General features: G+C 44.7%; 1 long non-coding RNA gene across 3 annotated transcripts in view; it reads right to left on the bottom strand.

Moving 5' to 3' along the window:
* LOC149463029 (uncharacterized) overlaps positions 1-24,560 on the bottom strand; it is a 329,319-nt gene that overhangs the window by 203,722 nt on the left and 101,037 nt on the right. Inside the window, exons 3-4 of one of the 3 annotated variants that reach the window (XR_016312527.1) lie at positions 5,870-5,918; positions 1,999-5,525 (exon numbers count right to left, since the gene is read on the bottom strand). The exons of the other annotated variants lie outside the window; for them this stretch is intronic. This is a non-coding gene — a long non-coding RNA (uncharacterized LOC149463029). Of the gene's footprint in view, positions 1-1,998; positions 5,526-5,869; positions 5,919-24,560 lie in introns of those variants that run through there. 3 annotated transcript variants of the gene reach the window in all.

Here is a 24,560-nt window from a genome sequence, read left to right as displayed (position 1 = left end):
ATGCAGATTGGAAAGTCAGAATGAAGCTACATTTCCCAATTTGCATACGTGTTTTTGGAAGCCATTGGATCAGTTTGACAGCAAAGGCAACTAGCATTCTGGGAAAGGTAGGTCAGAAACGGTAGTCTCCATTACGCTCTCTCATTATATTTTCCCTTTAAATGTTCACTGCTCATATCAGTCTCTAATGCTGATGTGTCCTGGTAGTACCTGAATTTGAGATCTCACATAATGTTCTCTATATCTGGGACAACCTTGTCATAAAAGCAGTAAAGCAAGCAGGGTTATCAGAAGTGTACCTGTGTGGATCAGTAGTCTAAACTTCAAAGAAATATCCCACTGTGACTAAGAGAGATATACTAGCTAAGGCAATTAGCACTTCACACATTTTCTGTTTGCAAGGAATGACAATTAAAAGAAGTTTTTCACCTTGTTATGACTTTAAAGGTACTCACTCATCAAACATGAAAATTTAGCCTTTCAACTCCCTCAGGGGACACAATACGCCTGCTGAGTATCTCTCACAGTCATCCCAGCATTCACTTGCTGCAGCTGTCTGTCTTGCACATTAAAAGCCCCATGGTTCCTGGTAACCTTATGTTCTTACTGGTCCTAAAAATTAAAATAAGTACAAGTAGCTCAAAAAAGAAGAACTGTGGATTCCATCTATCCAGGGGTACAGTTATCCCACTTTACATTTTCCTTTGCCAGGATATGCATACAGATTACACTTGAGCTCAGAAAAGAACATCATGGGGCTTTGGTGCTATTCTTCTTCAACCATGAAGGCCCATCATTATCATTCCTACTGAGATTGGTTCTGCTGGGTTTTTTATTGTGTGCACAGCATTTGGATTAATGATTGCCTATGAGCCTCAAATGAATGTTAGCTTGCCACTTACCCATCTGCACTGTGTTTAGGTCCAGTCAATTCTAAGCAGGTGGATCATCAAGTCATATAGTATGTGTGATTAAATGGGAAATAGCTGAAAGCAAGTATATCTGTGATACCCCACTGCCCTATTTGCCTACTAAAGCCCTAAATCTAACCCCTGTGTAAGCACCATGTTGGAATAGTGCATCCCGTGAGGAGGGGTTTTATTGATGACAGTGATACTATTAGATTATGAGTGTAGCGCACTCCTGAAATATCCGCTGGTGAACTTGGTCCTATTTCCCTCTTAGAGCACACATAGCAGGGCACACAGCATCTCCTGCACTCTTTTACTGACTCCAAAGAACAGCCTAGGGGTTTCTTTTTGGGTTTTGTATTGGGACCAATGAACTTGAACTGAGAGCATGGAATACCCCAGCAAACTGTAGATCTAAACAACTTGAGGACTCCACAGAATTTAGAGCTACACACAGTCACTACTTTTCAGTAAGATCATTTACTCATATAGTCACAGGATTTTCGATTGCCTCCTGCCAATATCCACTAGGCTCTTCCTAGTGAGGAAGATGTAGACTCACACTAGCATAGGATAGCTGAACTCTTTCCCACCAACTTCCTTCTGACTCTTCTCAGTGAGCTACTCCAGACCCAATTTGATCCCTGGACTTGAACTTCCGAATAGGCCCCCAGCTAAGCCTAGCTGGGACCTAGGTGTCTTCCGAAAAGCTTCTTCTAAGGTCTTGCACCAGGGGCAGAGCCCCTGTGCAGCGTTCTCCTCCTGTAGGACTGGATCCAGGAACACTGCACTGCTGCCTCAGGCCTCAGACTACTTATGGGCTCTCTCACCCCAGGGACTAGCTGGAGTCCCATAAATATTCAGGTCGCCTGCTCTGTTCTTCCTCCCATTATAATTCTAGAATCTTATAGAAAACAACAGAGCAGCAACCTGTGAAACACTGAGCAAACTTAACCAATCAACCCTGGTTTCACCAATTACAGAGGAGCTAACTAAATTTACCTAGCAGTCTACACTACACTTGGAGGGTGCTACATGAGCTTCCTCGAGGTATAGGAACAAAAGTGAATGGATGTATTTTTATATTCTTCAGGATCAATCCTTCTTTATTAAAGTTTACATAAAAAAGTGTACATTTTGACAGTCTCATATGACAGATAAGAGGCTATTACAATCATAATAAAATGCAATCAAAACCTAATTTGTTTGTCTTTGCAGTGGTTGGTGGGAAAACCAATTATAGCAGGCTTTGTGTGTGGAGGAAAAATTGTTGTGTTGAGGGAATGACCAACGTGCCTAGGATTCAAATCTTAAGTAAGGACTGTGAAAGTGGGTGGGGGATCTGAGTTTGATGGAGCTAGTGTGTTTCACTGCAGGTAGGTGGGTCTGTAGTTGTGGGAGGTGAGGGTTGGCCAATAGGATCTATGGTTGGGGTGTGTGTGTGGTTGAAGATAAGTACAAGAAAACAGGACCTCAGGAGGGGTAGAGTGAAAGATGTATTGATTCCACATACAAACCTTTTGCCTCCAAACTTCCAGGGGTGCACAGCAAGCAGTAGCAACACTAAGGACTCAACGTGAAGAAAGGCCAGCACTCCATATAAGACGACTCTTTTACTGCAAACAGCAATCACTGATGCAGATTTCAAGGGAACGCATGTGTGCCTTTTCAAGACTAGTTGGTGGGGGAAGCAGGGTATGGGACTGGTGGTCGTGGTATAAGAGTGTTGAAATTGGGAGGTAATCCCAGATTTGGATATTTCCAAGCACTATGGGTCTGGTGGTCGTGGTACAAGAGTCTTGAAGTTGGGAGGTAATCCCAGATTTGGATATTTCCAAGCACTATGGGTCTGGTGGTCGTGGTATAAATCTTGAAGTTGGGAGGTAATCCCAGATTTGGATATTTCCAAGCACTATGGGTCTGGTGGTCGTGGTATAAGAGTGTTGAAGTTGGGAGGTAATCCCAGATTTGGATATTTCCAAGCACTATGGGTCTGGTGGTCGTTGTATAAGAGTGTTGAAGTTGGGAGGTAATCCCAGATTTGGATATTTCCAAGCACTATGGGTCTGGTGGTCGTGGTATAAGAGTGTTGAAGTTGGGAGGTAATCCCAGATTTGGCTATTTCCAACCACTAAATGGTCACTAATGAATTGATGAAGTTTTTCAGGTGACAACAGGAGATAACTTTGGGAAATTTAGAAGAAGGGCAGCAAGTTTTTCGTCAACAAAGAACCAGTGCTTGCTCTGCTATTCCTGGGTGACTGCAAATTTACCCAACCTGCCTTATTCATATTTATTTCATGATTTTGAAATTTTCTAAGGTAATAAAATACTTTTTTATAAGCATATACATGGAGCCATGGTAAGGTCTGGAGAAAAAGACAGTTAAGACATAAAGAACATTATACACAAGAGTCTCCAGCTGGATATGACACCTAGACATAAGGGGAGTGCTTCAGCCACAGAGGGTCATAAATCACAGAGCTCAAGCGCTCAGTGTACCGAGGTTATTTCTCATCCAATAAATCCAGCTCACTTCTCTCCCACACTGCCTGGATGTGCATTATATTATTCTGCCTGCTGACAGGCCTTGAACAAGGGGAAAGCCCATAGCACCAATTAGACAAAGGTGGGTGGAATACTCCTTCAATAAATGTGGTTCTTCATCAACTTTCACAGTGTGATGCCATGGACAGTGGGAGGAGGCTTTTAACCATTTTTTCTGACAGTGAATGTCAACTTCATAGATATAAATACTTTTGTATAAGCTGAAAGAAGGGCTCAAAATGCGTGAAATTGTTGGTGCTATATAAGTACCTGTAATAAATAAATAGATAAATAAATAAAATAAACCTAACCCCCTAAACATTTCTATTTTCTCTAAACGTAGAGCTTTACCCATACAGGGCACTTTTAACAGGTTCACTTTACTGCTGCTTTCCCCGGCACCACACTAACATATTTAAGCTAAAGCAGTATTAAACCCAAACATTTTGTATATTGCAGTTTACCAATCCTGAGATGTTTTTAGATTTTTTTTCCCTTTGTTTTCATCTGCTGATCTGTATTAGTGAAACATAACTTTGGAGGAAAGAGCGCATGAGGCACAGCAGGCAGCAGCATTGTCAGTCTGGGGGGAGGGGAGTGTTAGGAGATTTTGATACACTAACAAATTGAAGCCAGGCTCCAGCTCACACTTTTTAATCAGTTACAGCAACAGTTATTTTCCTTTTGGGATAAAGGTTTTACATGAATAAATAAAAGCTGATCCTTGTAAGCACCCCTGCTTGTTAAGTGGTTTGTCTCATCCATGTAAACTGATACATTCTTCTAGAGAACTTGAGCTTTTGAAAAACAACAGAGTTGCTAGCTGGATCACCAGATGAAAGACTAAAAAAGTAAACTAGCGTAGCTTCACGTCTAAGAACTGGTAAGCTGCAATATAATAAATGTTTGTTTTTGGGTTGAATGCTGCCTAAGTTGCTATAGTCAGTGGTTTCACAGTTCTGGGGATTCTCTCCCAGTCCCCATGTCACAGCTCTGGGCCAACCACCGAGCACCAGTGCTGTTTCATGAGAGGAAGAAAAGGAGTCACATGTTCCTCAATACTTGGAAGCACCAGTGGTTTGTTTGCACCCAGCCGTTGCTTATTAAAGAAATTTTATTACTTTTCTCTCTTTGGGAAAAGCACGGATTTGTGCTATAGTGGAAATCAATCCAAAAATAATAAAAACAGCAGATTTTGCTGCAATATTCAGCATCAATCCAGAAATCCTTGCAATACTACGAGGGGCGTTCAAGTCAAACTGTAACTTTTGAGTTTATATAATAAAAGAGTATTTATTAAAATAAAAAGTGGAAACTGCATTTATTTTTCAATATACTCCCCTGCTACATTTATACACTTATCCCAGCATTTGACTAATACCTGGAAAGCTTCGGCATTTGTCAATACATCTGAACCATCCTAGGACAGTCTGCTTTACTTCATCATCATTGTGTTCACTGTTCCAACAGAAAGATTGGTCTCTTGAGCTATTTCACGACAGGTTATGGGTTGATTATCCAGGATCAGGCATTCCACACGCTGAATGTTCACAGGAATGACTGCTGTGGGTTGGGACACAACGTTTACACCTTTCAAATGTCTTACTGCAACTGAACGTCCCATCACTGTACTGTGTTTGTAGTCTTCTGTAGATATTTGCAGATTTACGCCTTCATTCACAAGAAACGTTGTCACCACACTCTTCCATGCACGCACTAACACTGTTGTCTGCACGTGCGCCGCCTATAAGTAATAGGATCCACTTGCAACTTACTACTGCGTGTAGTACCACCACGCTAGCATCCCTTTTTATACAATTTAAAGTCCTGGTTTGACCTGAACACCCTTTGTAGATGTCCTCTGTCTGAAGACTTGTATCATTCAATCCACTGTATCTGAGACCAGGTCATCCAAGATCCACCCCAGCCCATGATTGGGCAGTGATTAGCTCACCTATGTCATTTTGCTCTCTCCACCAATCAGCATGTTCCTTTTCAGCACATGAACTGATTGCCTCTTTGTGCTGGTGCTTCTTCCTCTCACACTCCAGCTCTGCTGTACAAGGACTGCAATAAACTGATACCAGGTCAAATTCAGGTACTTACATTGACTGAATTAAACAAAATACATTTAGTGAGGTAATGAGGCAACTAACAAAAAAAAAATCAATTAATCAATAAATAAGTGACTAAATAAATAAATAACTGTGTAAATACCTCAGATATAAACTTCACAGATGTTCACATGATAATTAGGCACATATATGATATTTTGATTATGATGATTTTTGTTTTATTTTTTTGCACAGTTATTTATTTATTTAGTCACTTATTTATTGATTTTTTTTTAGTTGCAAGTGCAGTCACACCTCTTTTTGCATTTAAAATACTTGATTTTTCTGTGCTCTTACCTGCCGTTTGGTGACAGGTTCTCTTTACGGTGGATGCTACATTGGTATCCTGGCGGTGGGCATAAAAAAAAAAGCCCTGATGAAGTCACGTGATATTGTGACGTAACGCGTCGGCGTAAGCGCGGTGACGTATTTCCGGCGTGGCGGCCATCTTGGTACACCTGTTATTCAGCTGTACACCCAACAACACAGATTTATCCTCATCTGAGAGCATGAGGGTCTCATGTGGACTGGCTGCTATGGATTGATGTTTCACCTATACCTGGAGAAGAGCTTGAGTGGGATTATTGAAATTTGAAAAGCGTTTCTGGAAGGCTGTGGTGCCTGGAGGATCTGTGAGAGGGATCCATTATTGCTCTTTGATCCGCAAGGGTCGAAGGGATGAGGTGAGAGGCTAATCCAGAAGGTGGTTGGATTCACAAGCTCTATCTACACTCAGATACCTGCACGATTTGGTTCACCTGTGGTCACTTTGCAGTATTATTGGAAACACCGTTATCATTTTTGTTCACCTTCAACATTTAATTGGACTTTCTGTGCGTTTAATAAGCAATTATTTCACTTCACATTTTTTTTATTTCACCTTCAACATTTATAGATTTGTTTTTCTGTGCGTTTAATAAGCCAGTATTTCACTTCACATTTGCACGTGTGATATAACTATATGTATGTGTAATTTATGCACATGCGTATAGATTTAAGTTTGTATTTTTATAATTTTTGGGGTGTTTGATGTGATAATTTTTGTTATCATTAAGCACTTATATATTTATTTACATAATATTGTCACTATATTGATTTATATTATCGGATTCCACATTCACTTTAATTTTGAATGTAGCGCAGCATTTATATGGTTTATATTCACTTGATCACTGGTATATGATTTAATGCTAGCAGCTGTTTGGGGTTCATATATTTAATTTGTATTATTTAAAACACTATATTTGGAGCGCAGGAGGGTCACACCACTATTGCTCATAAAAAAAAAAGATCGCTTGCTTACTTTGATTCGGAAATTGATCTTTTAAGTCATTTCAGTTGCAGTAAGGTGATTTGCAAATGCAGTGATGTCCCTAGGCAGGTGCAGGAGGGGGGGGGGTGTGCGCCGCACCAGGTGACACCTATCGCACGGGTGACACCAGACCCGCTCCACGAAAAGGTAAGTTTAAAAGCAAGCTGACAATCCCCACAGGATGGATCGGATCTGCGGATTGAGCATAATGGATCGGAGTCTGATCCATTATGCTCCTCAATCCGCAGATCCAATCCATCCTGTCGGGATCATCAGCTTTCAACCAATAACTGATTGGTACGTTTTAAAGCAAACCGACGATCCCCACAGGATGGATCAGATCTGCAGATTGAGCATAATGGATCGGAGTCCAATCCATTATGCTCAATCCGTAGATCTGATCCATCCTGCAGGGTTCGTTGGAGGGGTGACCCCAAATGTTATCGCATTGGATGACACCAACCCTAGGGACACCCCTGTGCAAATGGTCACTTCTGATGTACAGGTGCTGGTGAGACTCGAAATGAAGCAGCTTTCACACTGATCAGTTTTTCTTCTGTTTTTGTGTTAAAAAGAGTGGAAGAAAAAAACATGACTATTAAATCCTATGGAACTCTTTGCGCTAGTCATTTGCGGGTCCATTGCATTTTTCAAAGTCCTGCAAGCTGTTTTTTTGGTGCAGTAAAAACCGTACCAAAAACACACCTCCCCATTGAAATGAATGGAAAATGCCGCAAAAACGCACCCACGATTGTGTTTTTGGTGTGTTTTTTCCAGTCATATGTCCTTTTTTTCACAGCTGTAAAATACACTGGAAACCCGGCATCAACACATATGAGTTTTTACTGTCTTTTTGCAACGCAGCAGTGTGAAAGCAGCCTAAAAGAAGCAACAAATGCACAAAAAACTCAGCTTGTATAATTTTACTGATTGCTTTCCTCCTACTAGAGTTCTCCTTTAACCGATTCCCAGTACTTTTATTTCAATTTACTAGAGTTTAGATATAAGCAAACACAGCTTCCTGTTAATGCAACTGAGCCTATAACATCCGCCGTGTTAGCAAACACATGGAACACAGTAGTTTGCAGAAATATACAGAAAAAACTAAAGGCAATTTCTGAAAGCACAACACGTCGCTACAGGCTGTAGAAGGAAAGATCCAGGAATATTTAATTTTACAAATAATTTTATCTGTTAATAACTGCAGGATGCAGATGGTGCTTTTGGTGTAAATCTCTCCTAAACAGGGACCATAAATGGGATGTCATTATGTCAATGCAGCTTAAGCTGCTAAGCTATTTTTTCTTAAGTGCTTTAAGCAATAATGATTTCGGTAAGACTGTTTACATTCTTCCATGTTGTTACTTGCTTTTATTTGTCCACCTGGTCTAAATTGGTGATTTATGATGACGGCTGTTTATTACATAATCCTTGCTGTGTATACAACGCTGCTTAGCACATTTAGTGCATTTTAAATATGATCAGATGTATAACCTATTAAAATATACTTTTACTTTAAATTTAAAGAATATCTTTACTTTTAGTACATTTACCCTATAAAAGAATCACCTACCCCCTTAGCCACCCAACAGGCCACATACAGTTGCAAGAAAAAATATGTGAACCCCTTGGGATTACGTGGAGTTTTGCATGAATTGGGCATAACATGTGCTCTGAACGTCATATAAGTCACAACAATAGAAGAACACAGTCTGCTGAACATAATACTACACAAACATTAGATGTTGCCATGGTTTAATTGCACATAACATGTAAACATTCACAGTACAGGGAGGAAAAAGTATGTGAGGCCCTAGCTTAATGACCTCTCCCAGAGCTAATTGGAGCCAGGAGTGAGCCAACCTTGACTCCAATCAGTGTGATGATATTGGATGTGTTGCTGACAGCTGTCCTGCCCTTAAAAAACACACACCTGTTTTGGGTTTACTGGTTTCAAGAAGCACTGTCTGATGTGAACCATGCCTCGCAGAAAAGAACTCTCAGAAGACCTACGATCAAGAATTGTTGACTTGCATGAAGCTGGAAAGGGTTACAAAAGTATCTCCAAAAGTCTTGATGTTCATGTGTCCATGGTAAGACAGACTGTCTACAAATGGAGAAAGTTTAGCACTGTTGCTACTCTCCCTAGGCGTGGTCGTCCTGTAAAAATGACTGCAAGAGCACAGCGCAGAATGCTGCATGAGGTAAAGAAGAATCCCAGAGTGTCAGCTAAAGACCTACAGAAATCTCTGGCACATGCTAACATTTTTGTTGACACATCTACAATAAGGAAAACATTAAACAAGAATGGAGTACATGGGAGGACACCATGGAGGAAGCCATTGCTGTCCAAAAAGAATATTGCAGCATGTTTGAAGTTTGCAACAAATCACCTGGATGTTCCACAGCACTACTGGCAAAATATACTGTGGACAGATGAAACCAAGATTGAGTTGTTTGGGAAGAACACACAACACTATGTGTGGAGAAAAAAAAGGCACAGCACACCAACATCAAAACCTCATCCCCACTGTAAAACATGGCAGAGGGAGCATCATGGTTTGGGGCTGTTTTGCTGCCTCAGGGCCTGGACGGATTGTTGTCATTGATGGGAAAATTAATTCCAGAGTTTATCAAGACATTTTGCAGGAAAACGTACGACCATCTGTCCGCCAACTGAAGCTCCGCAGAGGATGGGTGATGCAACAGGACAATGACCCAAAGCATACAAGTAATTCAACAAAACAATGGCTGCAACAGCACAGAATACGCCTTCTGGAGTGGCCGAGTCAGAGTCCTGACCTCAACCCGATTGAAATGCTGTGGCATGACCTAAAGAGAGCGATTCACACCAGACATCCCAAGAATATTGCTACACTGAAACAGTTTTGTGAAGAGGAGTGGTCCAAAATTGCTCCAGATCGTTCTGCAGGTCTGATCCGCAACTACAGGAAATGTTTGGTTGAGGTTATTGCTGCCAAAGGAGGGTCAACCAGTTATTAAGTCCAAAGGTTCACATACTTTTTCCTCCCTGCACTGTGAATGTTTACATGTTATATGCAATTAAACCATGGCAACATCTAATGTTTGTGTAGTATTATGTTCAGCAGACTGTGTTCTTCTATTGTTGTGACTTAGACGTTCAGAGCACATTTTATGCCCAATTCATGCAAAACTCCACGTAATCCCAAGGGGTTCACATACTTTTTCTTGCAACTGTACGTACATACATACATCCAATGTACAAACAGGTATTATCAGCAAAGGGTCAGATAGGAGTTCTGGTGGAATTGTTCACATATATCTGCATACATGGTTATTAAAGCAGGTCTTCACCCTTCCTCCTCCTATTTTTTTTTTTTAATCCCTGCTTATGGAGTGGTGTGTTCTGCAAAGGTCAGATATTCACCCACCTAGCAGATGCAGCGTTTTCCAGATGAGATAATCTTGTCTTTTGCCACTGTTCATCCAGTACCGCCACATAGCTTGTGACGTCATCGGGAGGCCTGCCGGTAGCTCTGGGTTCAGCCGGTGGGCCTAATGATAATGCGGCACTAGGCCTGTGATGTGCATATCCCAGGAGGCACAGCAAGCACCGTGCATGTCATTCACCCTAGGCTAGTGTTCTGCATGGGGGGATTAGGGCCAGATACTTTTCATGATAAAAGTGCTATTGGTGTAGAGAAGGGAAAGAACTTCATCCAGAGGGTGTATATGCACCTTAACCTCCCTGGCGGTATTCCCGAGTGTAGCTCGGGGTAAAATTTCAGTACCACAAGCAGTATCCCCGAGCTACACTCGGGCTTACCACGCGGCGTTGCTCAGGGATTCCCTGCAGCGCTTACCTTGTCCTTCGCTCCCGCGATGTGTCCCCTGCAGTGTCCCCGGCCATCTCCTCCGGCTGATGCCGGCATCTGGCTTCCATGTTCCTGTCCCTGTGACGTCGGGACGTACGGGCGCCGTAACCGGCGGCAAATTTGAAAATTTTAAAAAATGTCATTTTTTAAAAAAATGATTGTTACATAGCAAAACATTGCTGTTTCAAACCATTTCACATACATTTTGTCTCCAGTGCTTTGTCCTGTGCCCTGTCTGCATTTTGACTGTTCTTTCTGCCTGGAAACTGAGAAAAGTCCATGGCGTCCAAAAAGCGTCCCTTTAGGTCAAAAGCAGTTTTAGACCAGCTAGAGAACAGCGATAGTAAATCAGAACCACTTGCGGAATTGAGTGATAATTATTCGTGGGGAAATTCATCATCAGACACTGAAAACGATTCTGCGACTTTGCTCAGCGATGTGCGAACTTGGCGCTATATTTCAAATTTCAGTGTTTTTGGTTTGATTACATTATTGAATTAAATTTATTATTATTACTTTATTATTTTTTATGCTTATTTATTAAATTATAATTTATGATTTCGTGTTTCAAGTTTTATCATATCCGGGATGTTTACTAGACTCTTGTTCAGACAGATTTCAGTGAGTTATTCCTAAAAATGACAGGCCTACAATAAAAAAAACGACATATTTCCATGCAAAATAATGGTACTGCTTTGAGCACCAAAAATCTGAAATAATCATACCGCTAGGGAGGTTAACAGAGATACCTCCAGATGAACATGTTACTCTTTTCTGGCTTGGAGATTAGCAGCATGGACAGTACATGTGGCTGAGACCTTCTCTCTCACTCTTCACTTCCTCCTTCCAGGGTTTCAAAGCCAACAACCCAGGGACGTGGAGTACATACATAATATATTTAAAGGCATTTACAAATTCAGATAGTAGAGGACAGCAGATCACTACATACACGCGCAAAGGGGAAAGTTCATTAACCATTAGTAGGTTTTGAGAGGCAGAAGGAGAGGGCCGGCTATTAATTTAATTAAGTTGATATTGGCATTTCCTGGTTTGGCATCATGGGACACTGAAAGCATATCAATGAGAACAAATGTAGGGCCCTTTTATGCAGTGCCACTCCACTCGTGATAGCCCTATGGGCCACCGGATGTAAATGGATTTGTGTCCATTTACATCAAACTAAGTTTAGGTCCAGAAAAACAAAAAATGACGCAGTTCTATTCTGGGGTATTTTTTTCAGACTTGTATGGACTTGGAGGCAGGAAGGTGTAAACAGACACAAGTGCTTTACACCAGCTTGCCCATAGACCCACTTTTAGCTTCTGATCAGGTCCTACTGAAAATCAGACAGGCAGACCTAATCAGAAAGCCTGTGTGATAGCAGCATTATTTTTTTTTTTGTATTTATTTGTGCCTGGTGATCCTACCAGTAACACACTTCCTGTCCCTGGGTGACAACAGTTACTCACCATACTATACTAACCATACTAGAGCAGCATTGTCACCCTAGGCTGCTCTCACAATTTGGACTGCAAACATCACCTTCTCTCTTCATTTTCATTACATAGGCAGGAGGTGTTCTGTATCTCACAGATGATTGATGACATTAAATAAAGTGGACCATCCTCCCGCCTCTTTATATGACACCCCCAAGAGAAAAGGGAAGTATGGGTAAAGCTTTATTGGCCATACTTATCTTATGGGTCACAGGACTACAATTATGTTTGCTCTCATGTGACCCAGAGTCAGCTGATAGCAAACTATTGCCAGCTATCAGTTGGCGGGGTAGAGCTGGTCTAGGCTCAGAAAGCATCCCGACAAAATTGTCGAGATCCACAGGCTGCCTGTCAGCTGGCTCTGCCTTTCAGCATTTGGAGCTCTCTTCCCAGCCTGGTGCTTCAGTGAAAGCTGGAGGAACTATGTGGAGAGTGATAACTGACAGTCACTGCTCTCCTCTTGGAGCAGACTCAAGCTGAGCCAACAGCAGTCATGTGATCGTTCTTGGTCTTGGAGCTGACTTGGGCAGCTGCATCATCACACAGATGCTGCAGCATGGAGATGATTATATATATTTATTTTTTTGTTAATTCCCTACTTCTCCTTTAATGTAGTTAGCATAGCCAAATATATGCTATACATCTCACAGTTTACACATTGGATCTTCCTGGAAGGCATTGGTACCGTAGATGGAACCTGCTTCTGCACTTTGCCTGAAAACAGAAAACTAATGCAGCTACCACAGGACTATTGAGCTGCAATATATTACATTTGTGTTCTAGGGGTTTTGTATACTTTATGAATAGGTTAGATGTTATGTGCAAACAGCAGAACCTGTAAGGAAGAGTTATAAGAAAATAATAAAATGTAGAGTTGGGCTTCAAGAATGCAATGGCGCACCTAATATATTTAGTGGTGGTAAGAATCTTAGATTCCCTTGGATATCATTGACATATTCTGTATAGCTAGAGATATAGAAGGTAGTTAAACAGCCCCACCAGAAGACACTTAGACTGAAAATAGAACCGAATGTTGGGTTTCAGATGGCAGATGACCATTACACCACACAGAATCCACTTCCATATGCTCTGTGTATATTTTGTTAAGACAAAAGTCGAGCCGTTTTTGTATAAACCACAAAGGCAGTGAGATAATGGGGACTGTGAAAGTGGAAAAATAAATGAACATATGTTGATGGAGGCTTATGATTTATTTGTGGAAATTAACTCGATGACCTCATCCAAATTAAGTTTTCAAAATGTCCCAGAGAAGAACTGTGTGTGCTCTCCTCAACAACCAATCAGATTCTCTATGTCTTGTCAACAGCACTGGAAGAAGAAAAGGAACATGATTATTATGGCTGGCTGCTTTGAGCAAGATAAAGGTTTTATCTTTAAGTTCTCTACTATGCCAACATCAATGCTCCCAGGGTTCTGTGACTCCGTTAAAGACTAAGTCCACCTTTCTGACCGTGTTTCATATTACTACCATATTTAGGATCCTTTCCCATTTAGTGGATCAGCGGGGCATCTCTCCGCTGATTCCCGCTGAGCAAGCGGATGACAGTGATTGCTGCCCCTCTCTGCCAAACCCTTCACTGGCTTCCACTAATCCAGTGGTTCTCAACCTGTGGGTCGTGACCCCTTTGGGGGTCGAACGGCCCTTTCACAGGGGTCCCCTAAGACCATCAGAAAACACATATTTCCGATATGCAAAGAGCAGCTACTGTGTAGAAAGCAGCTGCTGTGTTGAAAGCAGCTACTCTGTTAAAAGCAGCTACTGTGTTGAAAGCAGCAGTATTGGAGGTAAAACGACACTCATGAATTATAATTGCTGGGTAAATAATTTTATGGTTGGGGGTCACCACAACATGAGGAACTGTATTAAAGGGTCATGGCATTAGGAAGGTTGAGAACCACTGCACTAACCCAATGTATAAAATTCAAAATACTAACCACAGCTTACAAAGCCATCCACAACACTGCCCCTAGCTACATCGCCAACCTCACCTGCAGATATCGCTTAATTCGCCCACTCCGCTCCTCACAAGATATCTTCCTCTCTAGCTCCCTCATCACCTCCTCCCACACTCGCCTCCAGGACTTCTCCAGAGTCTCTCCCATCCTCTAGAACTCCCTACCCCAGTATGTCCGGTCAGCTCCCACCCTGTTTGCCTTTAGGCAATCTTTGAAAACTCACTTATTCAGGGAAGCCTACCCCACCTCCACCTAAGAACTGTATCTGAATCACCTCCACCAGATCATCCCCCGCAGGTATCACCTTTTGTATCACCTCCCCCTTCCTTTAGATTGTAAGCTCCACAAGCAGGGCACTCATATTCCTTCTGTACTGAAATGTATTGTAATTGTAGTGTCCCCTTTATATTGTAAAGTGCTTAGCAAACTGTTGTTAGCTATAGAAATCCTGTATTATAATAATAATAATAATGACAGGTCTATGTCTGCTCTGCTGCTGCAGAGCAGACACAGAGCTGCTTGCTCTCCTCAATGGGCGGTCAGATGAAAACAGACCGCCTGTCCGTTTCCATCCAACCTGATCCGATGGACGGATTTTTTTGCAGATCGGATTGGATGTTGGCGGGTATAAACAGAGACATGTCCGTTTACACCCACCGCTCCATAGAGGAGAATTGAGGTTCCGATCAGGTCCGTCTGACAAATGGGCAGATGGACCTGATCAGAATGTCCATCTGAAAGAGGCCTTAGGATGTAAAATGAAACATGGTCACAGTTCCCAGCCACAGCCCCTTACTGAATAATTTTTTCTACCTGCAGACTCTTGTTGTTTTATGGACTTTGTCGTGGCTGTATGTAGCAGCAGTTGCATCATCCATTTACAGAGATCTGTGAATAGAGAGACTACAGGTCCCATCTGTCACTGAGAGAACCACTCCTGTAGTCCATTGATAACTTCAGTCTTGTAGGTTGTATGAAGGTTGAGACCTGTAGCTAGAGGAATTGTCTACAGGAGCCTGTGCATTGTACCCCTGATCACAGTTGTAGTACCATGCAGGCTCATATATATATATATATATATATATATATATATATATGTACCTCTTTTACTTTACTCTCTGGGAATGCAGCCAAACACACACATTCACCCCCCTACCTCTCTTACATTGATCAGTTAAAATTTTTTAAAAACATACTTAAAGCCTTTATTTACTTAACTTATTCTGTAATCATGTGACATTAGTCCTGATACTGCTATCTTCTGGACTGCAAAGGTGAAGAGTCCTTCCTTGGATGACTACGCCTCCCCCTAGGCAATATGGACACTTCTTGTTGTTCAGCAGTAGGACTCTCTCAGGCTTAAGAAAACTGGAGTGGTGAGACAACACTACGATGAGGAAGGAGGCTGATGTATGTACAGACTTCAGCATTGGATCACCAGTCTCCACTGTCAGAGAAGGAGTCACCAAAGGCCATGCTGGCAACATGGAATAGCTGCTGGTTCCTGGCCAGAGACTCAGCCCCCACCCACATTTTCTCAAGATAGGGTACTTACATACCTGTTTTTAGGGAAGATCTCTGCCATTTTGTGTTTCACATGCTCAAGGCCTGAAACCCGCTCCATTCACAGTACTCAAGTTTTCCTTGCCCAAAACCTACCTTCTTGAATAAAGAATGTCCACATGCGTTGCTTTTTCTATGGATTACTGAATAACGCATGAACATGAACTTGGCACAACAGCTTCATAATTGGGTTACAGAACACATCAGACCCACATATTCAAACTCTTAAAGTCCAGCTATCTTCCCAAATTGCTCTTTAATGAGTCCCTTAGCAGTGGGTCCCCACATGGTGTCTCTCCCCAGCCCTAGGCCCAGAAGGCTTACTATGCTTCCAGGCTACAAACCTTCATGGTGTAGGTCAGGGGTAACCAGCTCTCGTCTACCTTCTGCCTAGAGCTTCACCCACAGCAGATTTTAAAAGGCACAGCACTCCACCCATTGACATCACCAGGGGAGTGGTCTCTCTAAAGGGACACTACTACCTGCTTACAGGCAAATGATGAAGAATTGAGGTAAGGAAGGCATTAAAGCAGGAGAAAGAAACCTTAGATCTCATGCTGTGGTGAAACTACAAGTCCCATGACGCTTTGAGGCATCACAAGACTCTGACAGCCATTCCAAGAAGCAAAGGCATGATGGGAATGGTAGTTTCATCACAACTTGAATGCCGAGGTTGCCTACCCCAGTGTAGGAGGATATTTGCTATGTTCATGGGTAGGAAAGAAGAATTAAATCGGGGAACACAGTGTTTGCCCAGAGATGTTCGGTGGTCTTTCTCTCACTTCGTCTGTCACCACGGCAGAAGATGGGTATTCTCCCCAGTAGAGGCTCAGGCCATGATAAAAAATTGTCAAAGTTTCTTGGCTAGAGTTGGGGTTTAAAGGAGCAATAGGGCCAAAGCTCTCCTGGGGATTACAGGAGTGCATGTCTTTCTGCACTCGCATATTTAGCCGACAGTAGGCTAAAATTCACTGTTGACTGATGTCACTCAGCTGGCCAGGACTCAGGAGAGATCCCAACTTTAATGTCGGGATCCACCCATATATCTCGACCAGCAGCTGGCCCAGCCTCTCAGAGCACCGCTGAGAGCCTGATCCAGCTGCTCCCTTCCTCTTTACAGCCCAGTGAGTACTGGAGGGGCAGAGCAGAGAGCCAGTGACTGACAGTCCCCAACTCTCTGCTCACTGAAGACTGAGAACCTAGAGATCAGCGATCTTTGATTGCTTGGTTCTAGGTCTTAACAGGACAAGTGCAGTATCAGACTAATGCAGCATCCACCTAGGTGAGTATGCAAGTTTGTTTTTTTTTTCATTCCTGAATTTCCGTTTTAAGAAAAAGTTTGCTTTAAAGCAGAACTTTACCAAATGAGTTACATTTCTTTCCATCCAGTCCTGAGATTTACACAGCTCTTCCACATAGCACAGCTCTGTCTGGCATTTAAATAACACTAAAAGGTGTCCTTGTCCCCCCCCCCCCCCCCCCCCCCGTCTGTAGCTGGACAGTGAAAGGAGAAGCAGCCAGCTGATGAGATCATTTCTCTATCACTCTGCTCTCTCCAACTATCAACATATTCCTTGTTAGCACTTAGGCACTACAGCACAATTGATTGACTCCTTGTGAAGTTTTCCCTCCTCCATTCTGGGCTTTGCTGTACAGGGTCTGCAAGAAGCTAATACCAGGTCGAATTCAGGTAGTTACACCGTTTGCATTACAAAATACATTTAATGATGTGTTAATGATTACAGACTGCATTCATTTGTGTCTTTTATATCTTAGTTCGGGTTTAAAGAAACATTGAAAACATAATCAAGGGTGTATTATGATTTTTGTAAGCATACAGCAAACATATGAAAAGAGACATCTGCCCAGAACACACTTGAATATTCCCCATAATTACCTGGAGTAGAAGTTGCCATATGTGGCTGTGATACATTTATAGAACATGACGTTATAAAGAAATAAAAAATATTTCTTTGAAAGACGTGACTGAAAATGCTATTGGAGCTCCAAATGGATTATATCAGGAGTTTCCAAACTACAGGCCACAGGCCAAATCCATCCTGCTGAAAGATTTTATCTAGCCCTCTGGTGAAAGAGGGGACTCTGATGGGGACCCAGATGTAAGGGGAGACTCTGATGGGGACTCTCGTGGAATCCAATGTAAGGGGGACTTTGATGTGGACTTTGATGTATATGGGGCACTCTGAAGGGGACCCAGATTTAAGGGGAGACTCTGATGGGGACTCTTGTATAATCCAATGTAAGGGAGACTTTGATGTGGACTTTGATGTATATGCGGCACTCTGATGGGGACCCAGATGCAGAGGGAGACTCTGATGGGGACTCTCGTGGAATCCAATGTAAGGGGGACTTTGATGTGGACTTTGATATATATGGGGCACTCTGATGGGGACTCAGATGCAAGGGGAGACTCTGATGGGGACTCTCGTGGAATCAAATGTAAGGGGGAATTTGATGTGGACTTTGATGTATATGGGGCACTCTGATGGGGACTCGGATGCAATGGGAGACTCTGATAGGGACTCTCGTGGAATCCAATGTAAGGGGGACTTTGATGGGGAATTTGATGTATATGGGGCACTCTGATGGGGACTCAGATGCAAGGAGAGACTCTGATTGGGACTCTCGTGGAATCCAATGTAAGGGGGACTTTGATGTGGACTTTGATGTATATGGGGCACTCTGATGGGGACTCGGATGCAATGGGAGACTCTGATGAGGACTCTCGTGGAATCCAATGTAAGGGGGACTTTGATGTGGACTTTGATGTATATGGGGCACTCTGATGGGGACTCAGATGCAAGGGGAGACTCTGATGGGGACTCTCGTGGAATCCAATTATTATTATTATTATACAGTATTTATAAAGCGCCAATAGTTCGCTCAGCGCTGTACATTACAAAGGGGGACAGAACATGTGACAGAACAATACCAATACAGTGCAAAACATGAGGGGATCGAGGGCCCTGCTCTTTCGAGCTTACAATCTAGGAGGGAGGGGATGGTGGTACAGGAGGAGATAGCTGTGGGGGATGGAGTGGTGGGAAGAGTGGAGGAGGTCGGCAAGTTAGCAGGGGGCGGGGTAGGCTTCCCTGAAGAGATGGGTTTTCAGGGTGCGCCTAAAGGAGAGGAGAGTAGGTGATAATCTGATGGGTTGGAGCAGGGAGTTCCAGAGGATGGGTGACACCCTGGAGAAGTCCTGGAGGTGGGCATGGGAGGAGGAGACCAGGGAACTAGAGAGAAGGAGGTCTTGTGAGGAGCGGAGTGTGCGTGCTGGGCGGTACTTGGATATTAGGTCAGTGATGTAGTTCGGGGCAGTATGGTGGACAGCTTTGTACGTCAGCGTTAGGATTTTGAATTTGATCCGTTGCGCAATCGGAAGCCAGTGGAGGGATTGGCAGAGGGGGGTGGCGGAAACGGACCGGTTGGAAAGGTGAATGAGTCTGGCAGCCGTATTCAGGATGGACTGAAGCGGGGATAGCCAGTGGCGAGGCAGGCCAGTGAGGAGGGAGTTGCAGTAGTCGAGTCGTGATATGATGAGGGAGTGGATGAGCTGTTTAGTGGTTTCTGGAGTTAGGAACGTGCGGATTTTGGCGATGTTGCGGAGGTGGAGTCTGCACGAGTTTGTTAAAGATTGGACTTGGGGCTGGAAGGATAGGTTGGAGTCCAAAATGACACCAAGTATTCTGGCCTGCGGGGCGGGTTTGATGGTGGCGTTGTTGGACATGATGGAGAAGTCAATGGGGGGTGGTGTCCGGGCTGGAGGGAAGACAAGAAACTCGGTTTTGGAGAGGTTCAGTTTAAGGAAGTGGAGTGACATCCAGTCTGATATGTCGCTCAACAGGTGTGTGATTCGGGCTGAGACCGAGGGGGTGAGGTGGGGGGTTGAGAGATAGATTTGTGTGTCGTCGGCATAGAGGTGGTAGTTGAAGCCGTGAGAGTGTATGAGTTGGCCAAGGGAGGAGGTGTAGATGGAGAAGAGAAGGGGCCCGAGGACAGAGCCTTGAGGGACCCCAACAGAGAGGGGGAGTGAGAGGGAGGTGGTGGCATTATAGGTAACGCTGAAAGAGCGTTGTGACAGGTAGGATGAGAGCCAGGAGAGAGCAGAATCTCAGAGGCCGAGGGAGTGTAGTTTTTTGAGGAGGAGGGGGTGGTCAACTGTGTCAAAGGCCGCAGAGAGGTCAAGGAGTAGGAGCACTGAATAGTGGCCATTAGCTTTGGCGGTTAGCAGGTCGTTGGAGAGTTTGAGTAAGGCAGTTTCAGTGGAGTGTAGGGGACGGAAGCCGGACTGTAAGGGACCGAGGAGGTTGTTGTCGTTGAGGTGAGAGCATAGGCGGGTGTAGACTAGGCGCTCGAGGAGTTTAGATGTAAATGGGAGCAGGGAGATGGGTCTGAGGTTGTTCGGGTCATTGGGGTCCAGGGAGGGCTTTTTAAGTATGGGGGTGATGTGTGCATGTTTCAGAGGGGAAGGGAAAGTGCCGGAGGAGAGGGAGAGATTGAAGATGTGGGTGAGGGACCGTAGGATGGAGGGGGAGGGAGGTTGTAGGAGTTGTGAGGGGATAGGGTCGAGGGGGCAGGTGGTGAGGCGGGCATCAGAGAGGATCTTGGAGACTTCTTCGATGGTAGTAAGGTCAAAGGTGCGGAGTGTTGGGGGAGCTTCAGTATGAGGAATGTAGGGTGGGGTGGGAGAGGAGGTCAGAGTAGTGGTGGGGCCGTGGGAGAGGGGTGTAGAGGGGGTAGCTGAGTGAGGGGGAAGGGGGTTGGAGGGAGTTTGAGCAGCGACGAAGTCCCTGTGGGTTATGTTGAGGGGGAGGGGGGATGAGGGGGTAGCTGTGTGAGAGGGGACGGGTTGAGAAGGCATGTGAGTTGCGGCAATGTCCTTGCGAATTGTGTCAATCTTGTTTTTGAAGTGATTGGCAATCTCAAGGGCAGTGAGTGAGGTGCTGGGTGGAGGTATAGGTGGGGGTGGCGAGAGTAGAGAGTTGAAGGTGGAGAAGAGTCAGCGAGGATTGGAGGAGAGGGCCTTGATGAGGGTCAGGAAGTAGGCTTGTTTGGCAGTATGGAGGGAGGAGGTGTAGGTGTGGAAGGCAGATTTGTATCGGGTGAAGGCTTGTTGGGATTTGGTTTTGCGCCATAGTTGCTCCAGGGCACGACTGTGTCGTTTGAGGGTTTTGGTGTGATCAGTCTGCCAGGGCTGGAGCGGTCGGGGTCTGATGTTGCGTGTGGTTAAAGGCGCTAGTGAGTCAAGGGCTGTTGAGAGCGCATTGTTGTAGGCGGTCAAAGCCAAGTCGGGGCAGGACAGGGGGAGGATGCGGTCATGGAGTTGATCAGCTGCGGAGTGGAGGGAGGCAGGGTTAAGGTTGCGGAGGTTACGGCTGGTAGAAGTGTGACATTTGGAGGGGTAGGCGTTGGAGGATGAGGAGATAGAGAAGGTAATCAGGTTGTGGTCAGAGAGAGGGAAGGGGGTGTTAGTGAGGTTGTGGGGAGCGCAGCGGTTGGAGAAGACAAGATCAAGGATATTACCGTCGGAGTGGGTGGTGGATTGTATGCACTGTGCAAGTGCAAAGGAGGAGGTTAAGTGGAGGAGACGGGCTGTGTCCGGGTTGTCGAGGTTGACAGGCATGTTGAAATCCCCAAGGATGATAGTGGGTAGCTCAGAGGAGAGGAAGAAGGGTAGCCAGGAGGAGAAGTCTTCCAGGAAGCGGGGTATGAATCCAGGAGGCCAGTATATCACAGCAATCTTCAGGGGGGTTGGGGAGAATAGTCGGACGCAGTGGGCCTCGAAGGAGGAGAAGGATAGGGAGGGGGGGTTTGGGAGGACTCGGAAGGTGCTCAGCGGTGACAGGAGCAGGCCAACCCCACCACCTTTACGACCGTTGGGCCTGGGTGAGTGGGTCCAGGTGAGACCTCCGTAGGAGAGTGCAGCAGGGGAGGTAGAGTCAGTGGGCTGGATCCAGGTTTCCGTAATCGCCAGGAGGTTGAGGGAGCGGGAAACAAAGAGGTCGTGGATGGCGGTAAGCTTGTTGCACACCGATCGGGCGTTCAGGAGTGCACATGAAAATGGGGGGGAGATTTTAGGGAGCAGGGGGACAGATACTAAGTTGCGGGGGTTGCGGCAGGACGTGGAGGCGGGAGGGTTTTGTGCGGGTGAGGGAGGTGGTGGAGGGCCAGAATTCGGGGAGATGTCCCCCGCGGTTATGAGGAGGAGAAGGGTGAGAAAGGTGGCATGGGAGCGGGATGTGCAGGAGCGTGAGAAACTACTAGTGGAGGTGTTTGGGTCAGTGGGAGAGTGGAGTAATAGGAGGAGGTGGTGGGTGCCATAGAGGGGTGAGGGAAGCAGTGAGGGCACAATATACAAATGTTTGGGAGGAGCAGAGGGATTTAGTGAATGGATTTTGGGAACAGAGGAGAGGAAAATGAGAAGGAGGAGTGGAAGAGGCATTTTGGGGAGGTGATGAAAGCAATAGTAGGGAGATGATAGCAATGAGGGGTAGATGTACAAGTTTTGGGGTGGAGCAGAGGGGTAAGGAAATGATGGGCTAAAGTTTTTTTGGAATTTCTGTTGCACTGAATTTTTTTCTGTTGTTCTCAATTATATCACGCTGATTACAAATAAACATATTCATTCATTTAAATTTGATTTGTTCATTCAACTGATTTTTTTAATGCCCACGAAAATTTGTAAAATATTCAATGTGGCCCTCATACTGAAAAGACTGAAGACCCCAAGTCTTAAAGTTATCATTAAGTCAATCATATAGGATCGGGAGAACAAGGTGAGGATGAATTGTAGAGACTTTATTTGAATACAGAGTATAAAAATGTTCCAGAAGACGAGCAACACTAACGCGTTTCAGTCAAACAAGACCTTACTCATAGTTAGTTACTTGTAGTGCAGCACACCATTATGTAGTGTAAATTTGTAAAATATTCAATGTGGCCCTCATACTGAAATGATTGAAGACCCCAAGCCTCAAAGTCAGCATTGTTTGGTGCTGTCACTAAAGTTACCGCTGTTTACTAAGGTCCCTTCTATCAAAAGGGTGGCATGCTATAAACATCTTGCAGCTGAACTTCAACCTTACCTTCATTCTTGTACAGGTTCCTCTCCTGTACTGAAATGGCTTAATTTCCTGGCTGGAGGATGTCCAGCATCATCTAGTAGAGGATTTCCAGCATCATATAGCACTTTCCGCCCCAGCATGGCACTGACCCAACCTCTTCCCATACCTCCCAACCGTCATGGCTTCCACAGGACCTTCTCAAGATCTCAACTACATCCTGGCATCCTGTGGATCTGGGCTGGAGTTCTGATAATTATAATCGGTCAGGGTCACCAGCACAGGGGGTAGAATATCCTGTGTTTTCATACTGCAACACAGGTTTCACCCACCATGGCTGCCAGCCGCTGTCAGCTCTAGTGTTCCATACAGTTGTGAACATAAAAAGGAACTGTGGTTGGCTAGCGACCAACGACATGCTTGCTCCTCTCCCAGAATCCAGAGGAGGATGGAACTTCCTCCTCCAGACCTGCTGCCAGTGCCCATCTTTCTTCTGTAGCTGCAGGCTGACCTGAGAGAACAGAATGATGCAAGGGGGGTAAGGGAATTCTGGAGACCCTGTTTTAATGTTGCGGGGGATGGGGGGGGCTCTGGGGACCCTGATGAAAGGAGGGGAACTCTGGGAATCCTAATGTAAGCTATGGAGGCTTTGAGGACCCAGATATAAAGGGGTTACTCTGGGGACCCTGATATAAAGATTGTGTCTTTGGGGACTACCCTGATGTAAGTGGGGTGACTCTGGGACCCTGATGTAAGAAGGGAGCTGTCATGTGCCAGACTGTGGAGCCCGAGATGATGAAGGTGGCATCTTGAGCAAGCCCTGTCTAAGCACCACTGGTAATGGAGACAAAGACTGCGAGGGCAGCAGAAAGGTGCAGGTGTCAGGAAGCTGGCAATATGGGGTCAGGTCGCAAGCTATATTCAGCAGCAGCCAGGCAAACAGGGGAAGAATCAGGATCAAGTTCCATGTCAGGAACAGGCAGGAGTCAGCAATGTGCTGGTGGTGAGGTGGCAAGTCAAGAGGCAGAATTATGGTCAAAAGTCCAAGCCGGGGTCGATAGCATAGATGAGCAGTGAACATAACAGGCAGAGGTGACCCAAAGACAGCTGTCAGGCATTTCCAGCTGAGTAACAAGATTAGCAGACTTTCAGGACCTCGGAATGCAGGAACCAGAGATGAAGACAATTCAGCAATGATTTAAATAGGCTCCTGGGCACCAGATTTGTGGGTGCGCATACTTGCTCTACGAGATTCCTGATAGGGGCTCTGGGAACCTTGATGTAAGGGGGGGTGGCACTGGGGACCCTGCTGTATGGAGGGTGGCTTTAGAGATCCTGATGTAAGGGGGGTGACTCTGGCGACCATGATGTAAGGGGGACACTGGGGACCCTGATGTAAAGGGGGAACTCTGGAGACCCTGATGAAAGGGGAAATTGGGGACTGTAGGGACCCTGATGTAAGGGGACGACTAGTGGAGGGGTTCTTGGGACCCTAATGTAACTAGGGAAATTCTGAGGACCCTGATTTAAGTGAATGACCCTGGGGACTCTGATGTAAGGAGAGAGGGCTCTGGGGACACTGATGTTTTAATTAAGTTATTTTTTAAGGTAGGCTCAGACAAAGCGTTAGCTTTCTATTTTCAGTGTGCACAAAATCATATGTAATAGAAGAGTCTCTTTTTTTAAAAAAGATTTACATAG

Source organism: Staurois parvus, unplaced genomic scaffold (genome assembly GCF_062004578.1).
Source record: "Staurois parvus isolate SC_StPar_1 unplaced genomic scaffold, SC_StPar_1.0 ptg000162l, whole genome shotgun sequence".
NCBI classification, from domain to species: Eukaryota; Metazoa; Chordata; class Amphibia; order Anura; family Ranidae; genus Staurois; species Staurois parvus.
This window is presented reverse-complemented; position numbering and strand designations above follow the sequence as displayed.